The sequence below is a fragment of the Podarcis cretensis genome, assembly GCF_951804945.1.
Source record: "Podarcis cretensis genome assembly, chromosome: 11".
Classification (NCBI taxonomy): Eukaryota; Metazoa; Chordata; class Lepidosauria; order Squamata; family Lacertidae; genus Podarcis; species Podarcis cretensis.
In genome coordinates, this window is record NC_137180.1 from 64856046 (window position 1) to 64875845 (window position 19800).

The window sequence follows — 19800 nt, forward strand, 5'->3', positions numbered from 1 at the left end:
CGGTACTTCCGGGTTTTGGCGGTCCACAACCTGAAAAAACGCAACCTGAGGCAGCTAGTCTCGTGACTGGGAGCAGCCACTGAGACCATATAACACCGGTCCTGAAAGTCCAACCTTGGTTCCCGCTACATTTCCAAGCACAATTCAAAGTGTTGTTGCTGACCTTTAAAGCCTTAAATGGCCTCAACCCAGTGTACCTGAAGGAGCATCTCCACCCCCATCATTCTGCCCGGACACTGAGATCCAGCGCCGAGGGCCTTCTGGTGGTTCCCTCATTGCGAGAAGCCACGTTACAGGGAACCAGCCAGAGGGCCTTCTTGGTGGTGGTGCCCACCTTGTGGAACTCCCTCCCACCAGATGTCAAAGAGAAAAACAACCACCAGACTTTTAGAAGACATCTGAAGGCAGCCCTGTTTAGGGAAGTTTTTAATGTTTAATGTTTTATCGTGTTTTAAATATTCTGTTGGCAGTGCCCCAGAGTGGCTGGGGAAACCCAGCCAGATGGGTGGGGTATTATTATTATTATTATTATTATTATTATTATTATTATTAATACAATACGGTAATCTTTATTGTCACAGGATTATTATTATTATTATTATTATTATTATTATTATTATCCCAGGTTGGGATAACTGGGATAGCAGGCTTGTTGGTTTTGAATGTCTTATTTTCTTTTCAATTTTTTTGTTCTGTATGAAGACATTCAAAACCAACAAGCCTGCTATCCCAGTTATCCCAACCTGGGATAATAATAATAATAATAATAATAATAATAATAATCCTGTTTGCTGTCCTGCTTGTGGGTTTCCCATAATGGGCATTGGGTTGGCCACTGTGAGAACAGGATTCTGGCTTAGAAGGGCCATGGGCCAGATCCTGCAGGCTCTTCTTTGATTGTTATGTAGCAAGACCCGCGAGCACTTGCGTGCAAATGGCGCTTTGCGTGTAGGTGTGTGCTTTCTGTCACATTTGTCAGTCATTGCTCTGGTGGTCTCCAGGCATCCTCGCTGCCTGCATTGTGAATGATGGGCTGCCCGGTGGGAGGGGGGAAGGCACCGTTGAATTTTTCAGTGGCTGACACCTGACAAGCGTGATGAATGGGCGCCCGGCATGGGCTGCCGCAGTGACAAACGGACCGCTCCCTCCTTCAAGCTCCAGGAAAACTTTGCAATTATTTCCCAGAGCTTTGCAAATGAGTTTCTCAATCAGGCCCGCGCGGGAGTTTCCCTTATTTACTCCTGTTTAATGGGCCTTCGAAAGATCAGATCCAGCAACCCGCTGGAAGTCAATGCAAGGACTCCCACGTATTGCCAAGTACTTTGTGACAAAGTTCTACATCTGGGCCATTGGATGCGGCACGGCGGCTTCCCAGTCCTGCGTGTATAAGAAAGTCCCCAGAGCTGCCTTGTTGTTGTTGTTGTTAGTCGTTTAGTCGTGTCCTTCTCTTCGTGACCCCCTGGACCAGAGCATGCCAGGCACTCCTGTCTTCCACTGCCTCCCACAGTTTGGTCAAACTCATGCTGGTAGACTTGAGAACACTGTCCAACCATCTCGTCCTCTGTCGTCCCCTTCTCCTTGCGCCCTCCATATTTCCCAGCATCAGGGTCTTTTCCAGGGAGTCTTCTTTTCTCATGAGGTGGCCAAAGTCTTGGAGCCTCAGCTTCAGGATCTGTCCTTTCAGTGAGCACTCAGGGCTGATTTCCTTCGGAATGGAGAGGTTTGATCTTCTTGCAGTCCCTGGGACTCTCAAGAGTCTCCTCCAGCACCAGAATTCAAAAGCATCCATTCTTCGGCGATCAGCCTTCTTTATGGCCCAGCTCTCACTTCCATACATCACTACTGGGAAAACCAGAGCTTTAACAATACGGACCGGAGCTCCCTTAGGAACCTGTTTTTCAACAGTAATGCCAACCACGTTGAGCAGACTTGCAGGACGGGCTTCTTCTGCAGAGACCAAAAGCCTGCCAGCGCCAAAACATAGCGATGAGATAGTATTAATGGGTTCCCTCTGAAGAGCAATTGGCAGGCTTAATCCTTGGAAGAACGGCAGCCTTCCTCGCAGGAAGGTCGTAAAGGGGGTTAAGATATGCTTGGCTATGGTGCTTGGAATAAAGGCTGGATGTTTTTGGCTTTTCTGGATGCTGAGCGAGGCAAGAAAAAAAGGTGGCAAATGTCTCCTTTTTGCAAAGCATTTTGCATGGGGCGGAGAGCAGCTCAGGGGCGGAACTTAGCAACACTAACAGCAGAAAAGGGGTGCAAAGATTTCCTGTGATTTCACCTGACTCGACACCTGCTTTTATCTTGGCAGGAAGCCCTGGATTTCAAAGGCGAGACCCCAGAACAGGGAAAGCGTGGAGAAGCTGAGAGGAGTTGGATGAGCAATTTGGACCACACCTTGCTGCCTGCAACACCTGAGAGGTAAGGGTCTCTTGACCAGAGACCAATGCACGTTTATTCTGTGTTCATGGAGGTTACTGCTCAGGAAGCGCCTGCAGGCTACATTTGGGTGGCCCTCAAGTAGTTTGGTGATAGATGAGAATTATTAGAGCTTCGCCGCTTGCTCTGTCCGTTGCCACGTTCTTGGCACAGAGTCTTCCCTTGCTGATGCCAAAGGCACCCTGAGTTTCTTCTGCCTTCTGGTGGGCCCAGCAAGCTCCGAATCCTGGCAAGATGGAGGCAGCTGGTTCCCAGGTCCAGGTAACTGATCAATTGCCTGCTTTGGATGGGGCTGGACTCCCCCAGAAAGAGCAGTCCAGTGTGCTCCTGGCTCCACCTTTGCGCCACTACAGCTGCAGGTGACCCTAGTGGCTAGGAGTGCCTTTTTCCAGCTCTCGCAGGAAAAGCTGCTACAGCTGTCTCTGGTCCAAGATAGCCTGTCTGCTGTTGTCCATATGCCGGTAAGCTCTGGGCTGGATTCCTGCAATGTGCTCTTTGTGGGGCTGCCCTTAAGGTTGGGTTGGAAGCTGCTCAATGGGGCACAATAGTTGGCCGGCTAGCATCTGCCCGTCCTGGTAGACAATGGTGAAACCAAACTGTTGGATGGTTGCAGCGCCTGCTGTAGAGACCAGTATGAGAGAGACAGACGTGTTTGGTTGCAGCTGGGACAGGTGAAGGCGTCCAGTTGTGTTGCTGCAGATGCACCAGTGTGTTTCTTCTCTCTTTGCTCCTCCCAGAGGGCAGGATGCACGTGCTATGGATGCACGACTCGACTGCCTGTCTTCCAGGCACTGCGAGTCGTCTGCAACAGATTCCCACATGGCTGGGTTCATGTTGCCAGCCTTCGTGCCACATTTGCAAACATCTTTGTAATGCAGCAGAGTGGGTCTGCCAACTGTCCTGCTGCCAGCTTGTTCTCCCATGTTTAGTAGAGTTGCAGTGGCTGCCAGTAAGCTACCCGGCTAAGTTGAAGATGCTCCTTTTGATGGATAAAACCTTATACAAGTGGGCAGCACTTTCCTCTGGGGTGGGATTATCTAGGGGGGCTTTAAACAGCAAGGGGGTGCTAGAGGTGTAAATGACAATCAGATTCTGGAAAACTGGTATCCCTGGATCAAGGACATCAGTTTTGTTCCATTAATTAAACTCAATAGTTTTATTTGGATTTTGAATAAACATGCAATTAATTGTTAGCGCCTTGAATTTTATTGCGTTATTATCATCCTTAGTGGGTCGTAAAAACCGCTGTTCTGAACAATGCTTTTTGTAGAGCCGGGTAAGGAAAGGGCAGTGGGGATGAGCTTATGGAACTAATTTGGCAGTAAGTCCCAAAAAATTGGGAACCACAGCCCTAAATGGCTTAGGATCAGGATACCTGGAAGACCATTTCACCCCTTCTGTACCCGATGGATCATTGTTGAGCTCTTCCTGCAGGGCAAACTTATCAGCAGGTCCATTCCCCACAAGGTAGGAATTGGGCTTTTAGTGTTGTGGCCCCTGCCCTATGGAATACCTTCCCCTGAATATTAGGCAGTGGCTGTCTCTGCTGCCTTTTCTGCTCAAGACCTTCCTCTTCCAATGATCCTTCAAAGTGCAGATCTTTCCCAATCTGCATCTGTACTGGAATCATTTTTGTGATGTTGTTATTGTTATTCTTCATCAGTGCTAGATTTACGTATAAGCTAAACAAGCTATAGCTTAGGGTCCCACTCTCTTGGGGGCCCCCCAAAAAAATTATAGGAAAAAAACCTGGATACTACTTCTTAGTCGTATTTCAGTTCAACAATTACTTTGATGAAATACATATTTTCTTATGAGCAAATGGCTTTAGATATAGATACCTATTAGGTCCATAAATTACCATGTAGCATATATTCAACACAAAAAAGAGCGTCAATTTGCTGTTGACAAAGGACAGCTGGACATATAAAGGGCCCCGTTACCTTCAGTAGATTAGGGCCTCATCAAACCTAAATGTGGCCATTTGCCATCCTGGATTCCTTAAGAAAGGAGAATGGGGTAATATATATATATAATATCCAGTAATAGTTGCAAAGACTTCTAATGACTCGGGGTGTGTGTGTGGGTGTGTGTGTGGGTGTGGGTGTGGGTGTGGGTGTGTGTATAACCATTCTGCTTCTGGAGGGCTGCACATTTCTCATAGTTTTTGCAACCTGACCAGCTCCCAGAAGCCCACGTTTCAGACTTAGCATTGGAAGCGAGTGACTCGTGCTGTCCTTTGTTGCAGTGACTTCAGAGGAGTGTTTGTGTCTTTTGATCTCTCCTTTGCTCCTCTGAGAGCTCCTTCCTGCATCTCGTGTTCCAGGGTGATGTCATGAATGATATAGGCAGTAGCTGTGTCATCAGGATGGCGCTGATGTCGTTATGCCAGGCCTGGGGGTGATCTAAGCTGGGTCTGATGTCATCACTTTGGAGGGCCTGAGATGCGAAAGTAATGAGTCAGCCGAGGATCCCATGGGGACTTTGAAGTGATTCTAGGAAGGTTCATCTGAATTTTATCTGATTGTTTCTTGCTTATGCTTGGGTGCTGTTTGAGAATCTATCTGAAGCCTGCATAATGCAAGACAAGGAATTGCTTCTTTGCCACCAAAGGGGGGAAATGGAAATTTCATTGTTGTGGGATTCAAACCGATGGATTTGAATTTTGTTTTTGTTTTTGAGATGCTCTAATCTGTAATAGGTTTTCGCTCATGATTGATTTTGTTTTGAGTGGTTCTGCCTCTTTTTCAGGCAAATGATTGAAATTTCCTTTTTCACCCAAAAGGGCATCGTTGTTTTGTAAGTCTCTTTAGAATCCCTGGAGAGATTTTATTAAATCCAAGTGCATCACCCCTGAGATTATATAGTCAATAATTGGAAAATACCAAGAGAGGGACGAAAGAGAGCAGTTGTGGTCCTCAGCCCAGACCCAGCTTGGGGTTACAGGAAGGGCATCCCTATTGGCTTGAAAAGATGGATCTATCCAGCAAGTCATAGATGGTCCTAAGGCTGTAGGATGGGATGCTTGCAAAAATGCACATCTGAACACAAGCAGGTCGTCTAATCTCCCCAGTCTTAACTTCGCATTGTTTCTGAAGGTACCCTCTAAATTCCCAATCTCTGCTTTTCCCATTTTTATTTTGTGCATTTTGTTGTATGCATGAAGGTCGGCCCACATATTCAATCCTGATTTCCCCCTCTTGCGTAATACACCTGCCAAGGTGTTGCTGTTGTTAAATTGTTCTTGTTTCTTAATTATCTGCCCTTCACTCTAACGTCCCAGGGCAAGTTACAACATATAAAGAAACAATGAAACACAGCCACTTTAAGTTTTTTTAAACAATCAAACGGTATATATAATAATAATAATAATAATAATAATAATTTATTATTTATACCCCGCCCATCTGGCTGGGCCTCCCCAGCCACTCTGGGCGGCTTCCATAAAAACCAAAAATACAGTAAAATATCACACGTTAAAAACTTCCCTGAACAGTGCTGCCTTAAGATGTGTTCTGAATGTCAGGTAGTTGTTTATCGCTTTGACATCTGCTGGAAGGGCGTTCCACAGGGCGGGCGCCACTACCGAGAAGGCCCTCTGCCTGGTTCCCTGTAGCTTTGCTTCTCGCAATGAGGGAACCGCCAGAAGGCCCTCGGCGCTGGACCTCAGCGTCCGGGCAGAATGATGGGGGTGGAGACGCTCCTTCAGGTATACTGGACCGAGGCCGTTTAGGGCTTTAAAGGTCAGCACCAACACTTTGAATTGTGCTCGGAAACATACTGGGAGCCAATGTAGGTCTTTCAAGACCGGTGTTATATGGTCTCGGCGGCCGCTCCCAGTCACCAGTCTAGCTGCCGCATTCTGGATTAGTTGTAGTTTCCGAGTCACCTTCAAAGGTAGCCCCACGTAGAGTGCATTGCAGTAATCCAAGCGGGAGATAACCAGAGCATGCACCACTCTGGCGAGACAGTCCGCAGGCAGATAGGGTCTCAGCCTACGTACCAGATGGAGCTGGTAAACAGCTGCCCTGGACACAGAATTGACCTGTGCCTCCATGGACAGCTGTGAGTCCAAAATGACTCCCAGGCTGCACACCTGGTCCTTCAGGGGCACAGTTGCCCCATTCAGGACCAGGGAATCCTCCACACCTGCCCGCCTCCTGTCCCCCAAAAACAGTACTTCTGTCTTGTCAGGATTCAACCTCAATCTGTTCGCCGCCATCCATCCTCCAACCGCCTCCAGACACTCACACAGGACCTTCACCGCCCTCACTGGTTCTGATTTAAAAGAGAGGTAGAGCTGGGTATCATCCGCATACTGATGAACACCCAGCCCAAACCTCCTGATGATCTCTCCCAGCGGCTGCATGTAAATGTTGAAAAGCATGGGGGAGAGGACGGAACCCTGAGGCACCCCACAAGTGAGAGCCCAGGGGTCTGAACACTCATCCCCCACCACCACTTTCTGAACACGGCCCAGGAGGAAGGAGCAGAACCACTGTATGACAGTGCCCCCAGCTCCCAGCCCCTCAAGACGGTCCAGAAGGATGTTATGGTCGATGGTATCAAACGCCGCTGAGAGATCCAGCAGAACTAGGAAACAGCTCTCACCTTTGTCCCTAGCCCGCCGGAGATCATCAACCAGTGCGACCAAGGCAGTTTCAGTCCCATGATGAGGCCTGAATCCCGACTGGAAGGGATCCAAATGGTCCGCTTCTTCCAGGCATGCCTGGAGTTGTTCGGCAACCGCTCGCTCAATCACCTTGCCCAAGAATGGAAGATTTGAGACTGGGCAATAGTTGGCCATCGTGGCCGCATCTAAAGATGGTTTTTTAAGAAGCGGTTTAATAACCGCCTCTTTCAGCGGGTCTGGGAAGGCTCCCTCACGGAGGGAAGCATTCACCACCCCACGAAGCCCATCGCCCAGTCCTTCCCGGCTAGCTTTTATAAGCCAGGATGGGCAAGGATCCAGGAGACAGGTGGTTGGTTTCACTCGTCCAAGCAGCCTGTCCACATCCTCGGAGGTAACAGATTGGAATTGATCCCACTCAACTTGACCAGACAGAACTCTAGCACTCTCCCGCCCCGGTCCTGCTCCCACGGTGGAGTCTACTTCTTCCCGAATCTGAGCGATTTTATCTGCAAAAAACTTTGCAAAATCATTGCAGGAGAACATATATATAGAGTTCATGAAATCAATAAAATACGCAAACATTAAAAACAGTTTAAAACAACTTACAACCATAGAAAATGAGCTAGGTCCTTAAAACACGCACCTCAAGTGTCCAAGGCTGGGACAAAGAAATCTGTCTTCAGCATCCTCTGGAAACTGTGCAATGAAGGTGCCAAACACACCTCTGTGGGGAGGGAATTTCTCAGCTTGGGGGTCCCCACAGAGAAGGCCCCCTCTCACTTTTGGTCTTACCCCCACATGAGCCCCTGAAGGTGGAGGAACTACTCGCTGCTGGATTTTTTAGTTGGAGGGCTCTTAAAGCAGAGGTTGGATGGTCATCTTTCAGGGATGCTTTAGCTGGCATTCCTGCATTGCAGGGAAATAGACTAGATGACTCTTGGGGTCCCTTCTGACTCGGATTCTCTCTTGTGCTTTCGATCTCATTGCTGCCTCGCTTGAGCAGCACCAGAGGTGTGAACAGCAGAGGCTTCTTCTGTCAGCAAGCTTGACATTTTAGGCTGGACTTGCCTGCTTGTAGGATTCAGAGAAAAAGGCTTTCGTGCTTGTTTAAGACCAGGACGCAGAGACATGTATGACTGCTCTTCTGTCTCTTCGCCCCCAAATCTCTGGCCAAACAGCGTCTAGTCCAGCAAATGTCCATCAAAAACAGGGGTCAGCAAACTCCACTGTCCCTGAGACCTTGTGGGGGGCCGGACTATATATATATCTTTAAAAAGGAACAGATTCCTATGCCCTACAAATAACCCAGAGATGCATTTTAAATAAAAGCACACATTCTACTCAGGTAGAAACACGCTGATTCCCGGACCGTCTGTGGGCTGGATTGAGAAGGCGATTGGGCCGGATCTGGCCCCTGGGCCTTAGTTTGCCTACTCATGGTCAAAAGGCACGCCAGCAATTGCTTTTGAGCTACCTGCAAAAGGTGTCAAACACATGAGCTGCTCTTTCTGCTTTTGGCCCCCTTTTGGGCAGGTAGCATGGGCCCTTGTGATGTGGGGGGGGGGGGTCAGACTGCGCACCCCAGGGCTCATTGTAAGGAACAGGTATCTCTTTCAGGGTTGATCTCATTGGGACTCCATTGAGCTCATGCGACGGACTGGGTAGCCGTTTCTCTTATCTAGCTTGCTATCAAATAGATACTTCAGCTGAGATTCCCGGTCCCTTCTGGCCAGTGTTCGAAACTCAGATATATAAGCTAGGTGCCAATTTGCTCCTTAAACCAGGGTTGCGGTTGCCAAAACGGAAGCCCTAGTTGCCATTTTGGGGCCAGCAAAATGATCAGACAACAGCAAAGGTTGCTACGTTTATCGAGGGCCACTATTTGAACCATAATCTTGGTCATTTGATTCCCCTTTTTACCCATTGCTGTCTTTTTAATTGTATATATTTAATTTGTATATATTGCTTGTTTTATGTTGCTATGGTGGTTGGCTAATGCGAATAAAGTTTATCTTATCTATCTTTTGGGGCCAGGCGGCTAAAAAATTGTTTTTTTTAAATACAATGTTTTGGTTCCTGAAATCCGTTCTGATTGTGCAGATGAAATATAACTGATAGAATTCTATGGGATGTGTTAAAAAGGTAAAGAGACCCCTAACCATTATGTCCAGTCGTGACTGACTCTGGGGTTGCGGCGCTCATCTCGCTTTATTGGCTGAGGGAGCCGGCGTACAGCTTCCGGGTCATGTGGCCAGCAGGACTAAGCCGCTTCTGGGGAACCAGAGCAGCACACAGAAACGCCGTTTACCTTCCTGCCGGAGCGGTACCTCTTTATCTACTTGCACTTTGACATGCTTTCAAACTGCTAGGTTGGCAGGAGCTGGGACCGAGCAACGGGAGCTCACCCCTTCACAGGGATTCGAACCGCCAACCTTCTGATCGGCAAGTCCTACGGGATGTGTTACTATGTGTGAAAACAGGCAAGATCCAGGGATCCCCAGGCATTCACCTCCAGATGGCAGAGATGTCATGCACCATTCTGGCGCCTGGGCATCCTCACTTGGTTGCGAGTAGCCGACAGAGAGGTGCAAAATGCGCCTGGTGGAGTTCGAATGCTGCTTCTGGCTCTAGAACTGTGTGATGTTAAGATTCTCTACAATGCAACTTCCTATGTTCCTCTCTCCCTGATGATTTTCCCTTTCCTCTTCTCAGGCTTTACTACCCCGGTTAATCCTGCGCTACGGTGACCTTACAATTCCCCCCATCTCAGCCCCGGAGTTATTTGCTTTCCTCCTCCTTTTTCCTCACACGGAGCCCCCGCCAACCTGGTGACACCCCGTTTTTCCTTGCTCCCTTTATTTGCGGAGCTGCTCCAGCCCACGGAACGCTGCTAATAATGGCAATTACCGTTACACGCCGGCTACAAGGTACGGCGGTGGTAATGGGATCCAGAGGGACGAAATTAAAGCGATATAATATGCTAAGATAAATTAACGTTGTAAAATTAGCCACGGGTCTAGTCGGGAGATCTGACAAATGTCTCGTAGCTTTTGTTACGAGCTCGGAGCCCGGCTCAATTGGATTAGTGGCCCAGAGCAAAACAGACAGGAGCGGAGGGAGAAAAAAGAGTTTATGATGGCTCTCCCTGCCCACATGCTAATAGTTAAGTGTGGCTGTTTTCTCCTCCCTGCCTGGCTCAGCAGAAGGAGCTGCCCTTGCATGTTCTCTGAGAAACAAAACTCCTCATTGACTTAAGAACAGAAGAGGAACATTCTGAATCAGGCCAATGGCCCATCAATGGCATCCTTGCCTCAGAGTGGTCAACAAGATGCCCATGGGATTTGAACAAGCAGGATTCGAACACAGGAGCCCCCTCCCCTCCACTTCAGATGCATTGCTGCCTCCTAATGTCCTCCTGTCTTCCACTGCCTCCCACAGTTTGGTCAAACTCAGGCTGGTAGCTTCGAGAACACTGTCCAACCATCTTGTCCTCTGTCTTTCCCCTTCTCCTTGTGCCCTCCATCTCTCCCAACATCAGGGTCTTTTCCAGGGAGTCTTCTCTTCTCATGAGGTGGCCAAAGTCTTGGAGCCTCAGCTTCAGGATCTGTCCTTCCAGTGAGCACTCAGGGCTGATTTCCTTCAGAATGGAGAGGTTGGATCTTCTTGCAGTCCATGGGACTCTCAAGAGTCTCCTCCAGCACCAGAATTCAAAAGCATCAATTCTTTGGCGATCAGCCTTCTTTATGGTCCATACTCTCACTTCCATACATCACTACTGGGAAAACCATAGCTTTAACTATACGGGTCTTTTGTTGGCAAGGTGATGTCTCTGCTTTTTAAGATGCTGTCTAGTATCTTACTAGTCATCACTAGTAGCCATGAATTTGTTTAACCCTCTTTCAAAGCCATCAAGGTTGGTGGTGTCCCATCTTCCTAGTCCTTGCCAGCATGACCAATGGCTAGGGAGGATGCACCACAACAGCATCTGGTGAGCACTGGGTTGGCTACCCCTGTACCAGTGGTTTAGGAAAGGAAAGTTGCCAGGCTGGTGGGAGGAGGACCCTGGTAATCCTGGAATGGAGGTGGCACTTGTGAGGGGTCCCCTCCTCCTCCTACTTCTAGGGGACACGGGTGGCGCTGTGCTCTAAACCACTGAGCCTCTTGGGCTTGCTGATCGAAAGGTTGGTGGTTCGAATCCCAGTGATGGGGTGAGCTCCCGCTGCTCTGTCCCAGCTCCTACCAACCTAGCAGTTCAAAAGCATACTAGCACAAGTAGATAAATAGGTACTGCTCCAGTGGGAAGGTTAACAGTGTTTTCGTGTGCTCTGGTTTCCGTCGCAGTGCTGGCCACATGACCTGGAAAGTTGTCTGTGGACAAACGCCGGCTCTCTTGGCCTGAAAAGGAAGATGAGCGCCGCAACCCCATAGTCGCCTTTGACTGGACTTAACCAGGGGTCCTTTAGCTTTTTACCTTTACCTCCTCCTCCTCCTTCTTCTCCTTGTCTGGAAGCTCAAACCATGATGACGATGCTAAATTGTGGTTCACACAAACCACTGTTTGGTATGGTGTTGGAACTGACTATGTGTCAAAACCGAAATGCCCATACAGTGGTACCTCGGGTTACAGACTCTGCTAACCCAGAAATAGTACCTCAGGTTAAGAACTTTGCTTCAGGATGAGAACAGAAATTGCACACTGGCGGCGGCAGTGGGAGGCCCCATTAGTGGTACCTCAGGTTAAGAACAGTTTCAGGTTAAGAACGGACATCCAGAACGAATTGAGTTCTTAACCCGAGGTACCACTGTACTCTGGTTACATTCAAAGTGTCATCAACATCCTAAGGGGTTGATGACACTTTGAATATCCCTTTCTGAATCCTTCCCAATCATAGAATAATAGAACTGTAGAGTTGGAAGGGACCCCGAAGGACCATCTAGTTCAACCCCCTGCAATGTCGGAATCACAGCAAAACCATCAATGAAAGATGGCCACCCAATCTCTGCTTAAAAATCTCCCACAGAAGAGAGTCCAGCACCTTCCAAGGGAGTCCATTCTACTGTTGAACAGCTGCCACTGAGTCGGAATCTCCTTTCTTGTCATTTGAACCCATTGGTTCAGGTCCTCCTCCCCTCTGGAACAGCAGAAGCCATGGGTTCAAGTTCTACTCTCCGGAACAGGAGAAAACAAGTTTGCTCCACCTTCCATAGGACATGTCACGGTCCAATTCACGGGCAATTGAAGTCCCGGCTGAGGATGTCGGGACCGGGGGCAAGATGGTGGGGTGGGAGCAGGAATGGGAGTACAGAACAGCGGCGTAGCGTGGGTTGTCAGCACCCGGGGCAAGGCAAGTAATTTGCGCCCCCTAACCCGGGGCAAGGCAAGTAATTTGCACCCCTAACCTGCTGCCGCTGCCAGCTTCTTCTTTCTGCTGCCTGGGCTGGTCGGGGGTAATTCTCTCCCGCGCTCAGCGCTGCGCTGGGCGGCCGCTGCACTGTCCCTCCCCCAGATAGTCCCTCCCTCGCTCTCTCTCCGCTCCGCTCCGCAACGCACGCCTGGCACCCTTCCCCTCCACAGTGGGCAGCGACCTGGCAGCTCGGATCGGATTCACACAGCCAGCACTGCAGTGAGAGAGAGTGAGTGAGCCAGGTAGGGGCAGAGAGCTGCGAGTGCGAGCGCCCCCCCCCCAATGTTGCGCCCGGTGTGGCTGGCCCCCCCTGCACCCCCCACGCTACGCCACTGGTCCAGAAGCCAGGAGTTAGGAAGCCAAGAGTCTGAGGGTCAGGAAGCAAGGAGTCACAAAGTCAGGGGTCCGAGGATCAAGGAATCAAGGAACCAAACGCAGCAAGGCAGAGAACGTGTTGCTGTGGCAAAGATCCAAAGGGAAATGCTGACCTTATATCCCTTCCCGGCTCTTGCCTCCAGGTGCTGTGAGTTACCAATAAACCTCACCTGTGCGGCTGCACCTTGCGTCTTCAGAACAAACTTAGGAAGGCCCCAGTCCTGCAGAGCCCTACTGGTCACAGGGCCTGGCTCCTGCACGCATCCTGACAGGACAGCCCTTGAGATATCTGAAGATGGCTATAAGCTGGTGGGCTTCGACTATATGGAACTTGCGGAAATGACTGGCAGAATCCGAGACCAGGGAGAAGAGTCGGTGGAGGAAGAGTGGGGAAAAAAATTAAAGATTATTTACAGAAATACTGTAAAATTAAGGAGCTTTAGAAAAAAGGTGGAATAAAGTTATATGGCTTTGGCAGAAATGTTAGAAGGAACTAGGTATAGATAGATTGTTAATGCGTTAAAAGGGGAAAAACTAGGTTACAATATGTTAAAATTAACTATAAGACAGAAAATAGATGAAGATGGAAAGGACTTGCTGAAATAGTTAATTGAAGTGGAATACAAAAAGGGAGGCGTTGAGGAAGTCAATGAAACAAGTGTATGAAAGTTAAGATCGAAAATATTGGAAGTGTTTTTAATTGTTCTTGTTTTGTTTTGTTAATTTAATGTTTTATGTAGTGTTTTTGTTTTTGTTTCTGTTTTTCTATGTTTAACTTTTCTTTTTTTTCTTTTTGTAATTTCCAAAATCTTAATAAATATTATTATTATTATTATTATTTTAAAAAGCTGGTGGGCTTCATGGATAGCTCAGCTGGCTAGAGCATGGTGTTGTAAACGCCAAGGTGGCAGGTTCTAGCCCTGCATATTCATTCCTGCATTACAGGGGGGTTCTGATCTATTCTGATCTATGTGGAATGTCCAAACTGAGAAATCTAAAGCCTTTATGTGCCAAGTCAGTGATTGTGAGTAGAGCAGTTTGATACCTTGCCTGCCTGTGACATGGGATGGAGAGAAGTTGGTTGTCAAAAAATATTCATGCTGAAACGATTCGGGAAGCAGATGCGTCGCGGAGCTCACCGGCTCCTCTCCCTGCTCATTAGGGTCTTGAGTGGAAGCAAATTTAAACAGCGGCAGAGCGGTAAATGCCCCCACTTTTCCTGGGACTTAAATTTGGGGGAAGAAATGGAACTAGCCGGTTGAAGCAGGCTCTGCTAATGAGACAACAGTACAGGATGGGCTCAGCTGGAGGGAGAAATAATTCTATTCCCCCACCCCTCTCAAAGCAGTGGCTGAGGAATGGGCGGCCAGAGCAGTTTTTACAGATTTGTAAATGCAAGCTAATTGTGAGTTTAATGGCTGGCGCATACCAAAGGGCCCTGGCAGGGCAGGAATGATTTAGATCTTGCTTAATAAAGCATATGATCTGGCCCATTAAAAAAATAAAAAATAATAATACCGCAACCATTCCAGTCTTTGAGCCCTGGCAAGGCATGGCAGCTGTGCTCTGATCCACTGATAAACTCTACCACCACCACCAAAAAAAAAGGGGCTCCAAGTAAAATAGGAACAGCTCTTACTGTCAGGAAGTTCTTCCTAATGTGTAGGTGGAATCTTCTTTCTTGTAGTTTGGAGCCATTGCTCCGTGTCCGCTTCTCTGGAGCAGCAGAAAACAACCTTTCTCCCTCCTCTATGTGACATCCTTTTATATATTTGAACATGGCTATCATATCACCCCTTAACCTCCTCTTCTCCATGGGACGCAAGTGGCGCTGTGGGTTAAAGCCTCAGCGCCTAGGACTTGCCGATCGAAAGGTCGGCGGTTCGAATCCCTGCGGCAGGGTGCGCTCCTGCTGCTCGGTCCCAGCACCTGCCAACCTAGCAGTTCGAAAGCACCTCCGGGTGCAAGTAGATAAATAGGGACCGCTTACCAGCGGGAAGGTAAACGGCGTTTCCGTGTGTGGCTCTGGCTCGCCAGAGCAGCGATGTCACGCTGGCCACGTGACCCGGAAGTGTCTCCGGACAGCGCTGGCCCCTGGCTTCTTAAGTGAGATGGGCGCACAACCCCAGAGTCTGTCAAGACTGGCCCGTATGGGCAGGGGTACCTTTACCTTTTTTATCATATCACCCCTTAACCTCCTCTTCTCCAGGCCAAACATGCCCAGCTCCCCTAAATCTAAAAGATGGATCAAACTGCGCGCGCCGCTGCCCTGCAAGCTCTGATAAGCTCCTCCCACACCTAATCACCTACCTCAACAGAAATCCTGCCCCCTCTGACCTTTGCACAGGGAGAGCAGCTAATCAGCCACAAAGAAACATACACACACACACACACACACACACACACGAGAAAACCCTTTTTGCTCCTTCTTCAGCTGCTGCCCTGCAAGCTCATGGTCAGTGCTAAACCATCGTTGAATGCATAACACTGGTCTTGAAAGACCTACATTGGCTCCCAGTACGTTTCTGAGCACAATTCAAAGTGTCAGTGCGAAAAAAGATATATATATACAAATAAAGCTGTACTCAATGGATGAAAGGATATATGATGTCTGACATGATTGAGAATTGGAGAGCCAGAGACTGAGAACTTAAAAGCATTAAAATTGAGATGTGGAAATATGGAAACAACGAGGAGAGGCAGGATTGAGATTTGGAGCTATGCTTCAAGGTCCAGACTATGGGAAGTCCCGTAAAATTAATAATTATAATTTGGATGATAATTTGGTCTTTGTTATTTTAGTTTTTATTTTAATTGGATTATGATTTGATATGTTAATTGGATGTTTTTTATTGGAAAATTAATAAAAATGATTTAACAAAAAAACCCCAAAGTGTTGGTGCTGGCCTTGAAAGCCCCAAACGGCCTTAACCCAGTATACCTGAAGGAGTGTCTCCACCCTCATCGTTCAGCCCGGACACTGAGGTCCAGCTCTGAGGGCCATCCGGCGGTTCCATCATTGCGAGAAGTGAGGTTACTGGGTACCAGGTAGAGGGCCTTCTCAGTGGTGGCACACATCCTGTTGGAACGCCCTCCCACCAGATGTCAAGGAAATAAACAACTATCTGACATTTAGAAGACATCTGAAGGCAGCCCTGTTTAGGGAAGTTTTTAATGTTTGGTGTTTTTTAATATTATGTCGGGAGCCGCCCAGAATGTCGGGGGAAGCCCAGCCAGATGGGTGGGTATTAATCATCATCATCATCATCCTCATCATCATCCTGTGTTCTGTCCTGCTTGTGAGTTTCCCATACAGTGGTACCTCGGGTTAAGAACTTAATTCGTTCCGGAGGTCCGTTCTTAACCTGAAACTGTTCTTAACCTGAGGTACCGCTAATGGGGCCTCCTGCTGCTGCCACGCCACCGGCGCACGATTTCTGTTCCCATCCTGAAGCAAAGTTCTTAACCCGAGGTACTATTTCTGGGTTATCGGGATCTGTAACCTGAAGCGTCTGTAACCTGAGGTACCAGTGTAATGGGCATTGGGAGCCACCCAGAGTGGCTGGGGAAACCCAGCCAGATAGGTGGGGTAGAAATAGTAAATTATTATTATAAAGCAAGCCAAACCATGGACTATGAAGCTGTATTGTCCAAAGGAGCACACTAGAGCATCAGGCCATGGTTCATCCAATCCAGCCTTCTGTTCTCCCAGTGACCCACCAGGTGCCCCAATGGGAAACCCACAAGCAGGATCTGAGCATGAGAGCAAAGCTCCCTTCTCATGGTTTCCAGCAATGGATTCAGAAGTATTGCTGTCTCCAGCCATAGGGGCAGAGCAGAGCCACCCTGTCTAGCAGCCATCTTCCTTTCTGCTTACCGTATTTTTCGCTCCATAAGACACATTTTTTTCTTCCTAAAAAGTAAGGGGAAATGTCTGTGCGTCTTATGGAGCGAATGTGTGGTCCCTGGAGCCGAATTGCCCAGGGGAGAAAAGCAGATCATGCTCTTTTTTTTGAAAGAGGGAAATGGGTGTTGAAACAAAGCCGCTAATCAGCAAGTGATCAGGAACGAGATAAGGGACACTAGCAATAAAGGAGGCTGCCTGGGAGGGGGGAGGTAAAGACAGTGAACTTGCAAGGAGAGGAGACAAGAAGACTAAATCAAGGAGGAGAGAAATTAGAAGAAAAGGAGGAACAAAAAACTGCTCCAGCTAAGGAAAAGACACTAAGGCAAACAAGAGGGAAGGGAGTGTTGAAAGGAAGCAGCTGATCGGCAAGCAATCAGTGAGGGAGATAAGGGACGCTAGCAATAAAGGAGGCTGTCTGGGAGGGGGGAGGTAAAAGCCCATGGATCCTCAGGATTTTTACATTGGGTCACTCCAAATTCACCATCAGATCACATAGCATGTCCATGGCTACAGCCTGCAGCAAAAACACACACACAAATCCACTGTTTCGTGGGGCCGTAATGACGCAAAAATGTGGTTACAAAGCACGGATCCACATGGATTATCAGGATTTTCGCACTGGGCTACCCCAAACTCACCGTCAAATCACATGTCTGTGGCCACAGCATGAACCACAAAAATCATACATCCACGGTTTCGTTCAGAATATTTTCTTTCTTGTTTTCCTCCTCTAAAAACTAGGTGCATCTTATGGTCAGGTGCGCCTTATGGAGCGAAAAATACGGTACTTCTAGCAGGATCAGTGCCTCGATTTTTCATGGCATGAGAAGTATTTTGTTCTTCTAAAGTGCGAAGAGGACACAGCAGCTTTGTCAATGTTTGGGGTGCCTTTAATTGTGATGTAAATGAGCAAGAGCACAACAGGGGTCTGCCAGCGCATTATGCAAAAATCTGGAACTCTTAAAACTTTCCAGAGTCTTCTTTCCAGGACTCTTCTCCTTCCTTCCTTCCTTCCTTCCTTCCTTCCTTTCTTTCTTTCTTTCTTTCTTTCTTTCTTTCTTTCTTGCCTGCCCCTCACCAGCATTCTCTCATATTGCTTGGTTGGCAGCCTTTTAAGATGAAAGTCCTGCACTGGATCTGTAAAAACAACATAAGCCAGGATTAATGACATCCATATCTGTACGCCTTGCAGAGTTTTTAGGTTCCACATCTCAACTTCTGTCCCCAATGTGTGCTTTAATCTACTTTGTTTTTTTTTGTTGTTGTACTGTTTACATATTGTTCAGGTTGTAGATGCGAAAATGAAAGTATATATATATATATATATATATATATATATATATATATATATGGTTTCTGCATTGCAGGGCGTTGGACTAGATGACACTTGGGTTCCATTCTTATTGTTGTTATTATTAATATTAATAATAATAAAATTAATATTTGTATACTGCCCTATATCCATAGATCTCAGAGCGGTTCACAACATAAAATTACAATATAAAAAAACACAAAATCCATAATAAAAATTAAGAACCAGACCCAATGACCCCCCTTCCACAACATGTTTAAAAGGGCATCAGATGTCAATCAAAGTCCCTGAAACTCTGTAATTCAATGAAAAATGAAACATGATTTTTTTTAAAAGTAAAAACAAACAAAAAAGATGAAATGTGCAGGGCCCCTTTGGACTGGAAGGGTTTTTTTAATATTATTTGTAGGTATTTTCTGATGCAATAATACTGCATTAGTGATGGATTTGTACCGCAACATCTATATATTATTCTGGTTTCTTAGTTGTTCTGCAGTGCTTCCACAGTGCTACCCCATCCTTGTCATCTGGAGGGGGGATATCTTGTGCTAGGAATGAAAAAAGTGGAACAAACCCCTGTGGACATTTTGAGCCTGAACCGTTGCAGGATTTAACTGGGATGCCTCAGGGCTTGTACCGACTGGGAAGGAAGTGCTTGCCCACCCAAGAACATTTGCAGGCACCGACAGTACAGTGGAGCCTCGCAAGACGAAAAGAATCCGTTCCGCGAGTCTCTTCGTCTAGCGGTTTTTTCGTCTTGCGAAGCAAGCCCATTGACGGCTTAGCGGATTAGCGCTATTAGCGGATTAGCGGCTTTTAGCGGATTTTAGCGGCTTTTAGCGGTTTATCGGCTTAGCGGATAAGCGGCTTAGCGGCTTAGAAATAGGGGGGGGGGGGGAGGAAAAAAAACCCGCAGGAGCTTGCAAGACATTTTCGTCTTGCGAAGCAAGCCCATAGGAAATTCGTTTTGCGAAGCACCTCCAAAACGGAAAACTCTTTTGTCTAGCGAGTTTTCCGTCTTGCGAGGCATTCGTCTTGCGGGGCACCACTGTATTGGCAGTGAGGTTGTGTCTGACCTCCACAATAACATAATGAGCGCAAACCGTCATCAGTGCACAATCAAAAGTTTGCCTCGATTTGGTCACAGCTGCGTATTTTTGAGAGCATGTTAAGGACACACACTGGTAGGGCTAGGATTGATGGAGTCTCCTTGGCTTCTGCCCACGGTGCATGCTGGAGATATAGAACTTAGGGCTGGGTGGTGTTCTTCCTTGGCGATAACTCATATTCTACCCGGACGCTCAGGTCCAGTTCCGAGGGCCTTCTGGCGGTTCCCTCACTGTGAGAAACAAAGCTTCAGGGAACCAGGCAGAGGGCCTTCTCGGTGGTGGCTCCCACCCTGTGGAATGCCTTCCCATTGGATGTCAGAGAGATAAACAGCTGCCTGACATTTAGAAGACATCTGAAGGCAGCCCTGTTCAGGGATGTTTTTAATGTGTGACATTTTAATGTAATTTTAATCTTTTTTGGAAGCCGCCCAGAGTGGCTGGGAAAACCCAGCCAGATGGGCAGGGTACAAATAATAAATTATTATTATTATTATTATTATTACTACTACTACTCATAGCTTGTCTTCCATGAACACAGTCTTAACAGTGAGTCCGTAAGTGACTGTGGAGGCCAATTCTGGATCCACACGTCCTTCCACAGTGGGGACATTGGTTTCCAG

General features: G+C 47.6%; 1 protein-coding gene across 1 annotated transcript in view; it reads left to right on the forward strand.

The window, feature by feature from the left end:
- The window catches only part of CNTFR (ciliary neurotrophic factor receptor), a 430283-nt gene that overhangs the window by 95378 nt on the left and 315105 nt on the right, over positions 1-19800 (forward strand). Inside the window, exon 2 of the mRNA XM_079995051.1 lies at positions 2312-2421. The gene's annotated coding sequence lies outside the window, so the exon portion shown is untranslated. The remainder of the gene's footprint in view (positions 1-2311; positions 2422-19800) is intronic.